The sequence below is a fragment of the Aquarana catesbeiana genome, linkage group LG06, assembly GCF_042186555.1.
Source record: "Aquarana catesbeiana isolate 2022-GZ linkage group LG06, ASM4218655v1, whole genome shotgun sequence".
NCBI lineage: Eukaryota > Metazoa > Chordata > Amphibia > Anura > Ranidae > Aquarana > Aquarana catesbeiana.
In genome coordinates this window covers 278,701,178-278,703,877 of record NC_133329.1, presented here as the reverse complement: position 1 = coordinate 278,703,877, position 2,700 = coordinate 278,701,178, and the positions used below count along the sequence as shown (strand labels likewise).

The following is a 2,700-nucleotide window of genomic DNA, read 5'->3' as shown; positions in this document are numbered from 1 at the left end:
TTTCAGAAAAAAAATAAAGTTTTGGGGATCTTATGTAATCTTCAGGCCTAAAATAATTTTTTTTAAATGCAAAATTAGCACTGGCAGCAAAAGGATTAGTATTTTGCGGCACACGGGGTGCACCACTTAAGCAAATCATCCTTCAGAAAATCTGAAGTTCACAAGTTTATGAAAGGTCTCTGATGTACTTCTATCTCCATAGTTCTTGGATCTTCGGGTCTGCATACTGCCGGTTATGAGGGGCTCTCACTCTCCCTGCCCTGTGAGCCCGTGTGAATTTTTCTGGTGCCTGACAAGGCCTGTTTTCTCAGTGAAACATTTCCCGCACTCTGAACATGAATAGGGACGAGTACCCGCGTGGCTCTGCTGGTGTCTAAGAAGGTGTATTTTCTGATTGAAACATTTCCCACAATCTGTACATAAATAGGGCTGTTCACCCATGCGACATCTCTGGTGTCTAACAAGGGTTCCTTTCTGAGTGAAACCTTTCCCGCCCTCTGAATATGTATGGGGACGCTCACCCGTGTGAATTTTCTGGTGTACTGTAAGGCTTCCTCGCTCCATGAAGCTTTTATCGCACTCTGAACAAGCATAGGGATACTCCCCTGTGTGAGTTCTATGGTGTATGAGAAGGTCCTTTTAATTAATAAAACTTTTCCCACACTCTGGACATGAATGAGGACGGTCATTTTTGTGAATTTTCTGGCGTTTAACAAGGGTTCCTTTCTCAGCAAAACATTTCCCGCACTCTGAACACAAAAAGGGATGCTCGCCTGTGTGGCAAGTCTGGTGCCTAAGAAGGCTTTCCTTCTAAGTGAAACATTTCCCACACTCCGAACACAAATAAGGATGCTCACCTGTGTGAGTTTTCTTGTGCTGATCAAGCCTTCCTTTGCCAGGGAAACATTTTCCACACTCTGGACAGGAATAGGGACGCTCACCAGTGTGAATTTCCTGGTGTACAACAAGCCTACTTTTCTGAGTGAAACATTTCCCACACTCTGAACATGCATACGGATGCTCCCCCGTGTGATTTCTTTGGTGCACAAGAAGTAATTTTTTTCTCAGTGTAACATTTCCCGCACTCCGGACATGAATAGAGACCAGCGCTGGTGTGAATTTTTTGGTGTACAACAAGCCCTCTGTTCTCACTGAAATATTTTCCTCACTCCGGATATAAAAAGGAACACTCATCCGTGTGAGTTTTCTGATGCCTAAAAAGGTCTCCTCTCTCAGTGAAACATTTCCCACACTCCGAACATGGATAGGGACGCTCCCCTGTGAGAATTCTTTAGTGTACAAGAAGTGACGTTTTCAAAGCGAAACTTTTCCTGCACTCCGAACCTATATAGGGGCATTCACCTGTGTGACGTTTCTGGTGTGTGCGAAGGTTTGATTTCAGAGTGAAATATTTCCCACACTCTGAACATGAATAAGGATGCCCACCTGGGTGAATTTTCTGGTGTGTAAGAAGTTTTTCTTTCTCATTGAAACATTTCCTGCACTCTGAACATGAAAAGGAATGCATAGCCTTGCTAATTTTTTGGTGGTTCTCAAGAAATTTTTTGGTGGTTCTTTTCTCTGAATAAAACTTTTTCCACACTCTAGACACGAATAAGAACTCCCAGCCGTGTGACTTCTCTGATGTCTAAGAAGTTCCCTGTTTTTAGTGAAAGATTTCTGGGCTTAAGGAAGATTCCTCGAGTTTAGATGGATCTGCTGATCTCTCCATAGCGTAAGATCTTAGATGAGTCTCTGGAGTCAGTATGTGATATATCATAAGACTCCTGAGGATTAGAGTCATCCATTGGTCTCCGTATATTTTGAGTTATTGGATTATCTCCTGGAAAGTTCTGGGTGATGTAATTCGATTTTGCATTCAAATCTGGAGATAAAATAAGTTGCCCCTCAGAGACATTCCAGATATAGCTGCCATCTGTTGTTTCCATATGTAGAGAAGATTCCTACTGTTTAGTTTCCCTAATCATCTCTCCCTCTTCCATAGACTGCTGATCTCCACTCACTAACCTCTCTTCTTCTTCCTCTTCATCCTCAACTTTGATGTCTTTCCGTTCTTCATTCTGATTATTTTCTGTATAGTTTGGATGTTCCTGGCTGGAATTCTGAGAATACAGAGGACAACCCTCCTCCATAGACTGCTGATCTCCACTCACCAACATATCTTCTTCCTCTTTACTCTCAACTTCATTGTCTTTTCGTTCTTCATCCTGATCATTCTCTGTATAGTTGTGATCTTCTTGTGTAGGAATTCTGAGACTACAAAGGACAACCCTCCTCCATAGACTGCTGATCTCCACTCACCGATGTCTCCTCTTCTTCCTCTTTTATCCCAGCTTCATCCTGATGATAATGAGGGATGGTGTGACCTTCATGTGTGGAATCCCAGGAATTCAGAAGATGGGGACATCTCTCTGGTGGGTTTCCATTACTGGATCCATTCAGTGAAATGAGGGGCGGCTCATTGTCCATCATGACGTCCTTGTAGAGATCCTTGTGCCCTTCTAAATACTCCCACTCCTCCATGGAGAAATAGACAGTGACATCCTGACACATTATAGGAACCCTCCTGTCAGCAGATCTTGTTGGTGATTTCCAGAATCTTCTTACCACTGTTTGATAGAGAGGTGGAGGCACTGTGATGGGTGATGTCCCATGAGGACATTTACTGGATGTTAATGG

The 2,700-nt window shown here is 43.1% G+C and overlaps 1 pseudogene; it reads right to left on the bottom strand.

Annotated features, from left to right (window-relative positions):
* Nucleotides 1–246: 246 nt before the first annotated feature.
* LOC141147731 (uncharacterized) lies at nucleotides 247–2,301 on the bottom strand (annotated as a pseudogene).
* Nucleotides 2,302–2,700: the final 399 nt, after the last annotated feature.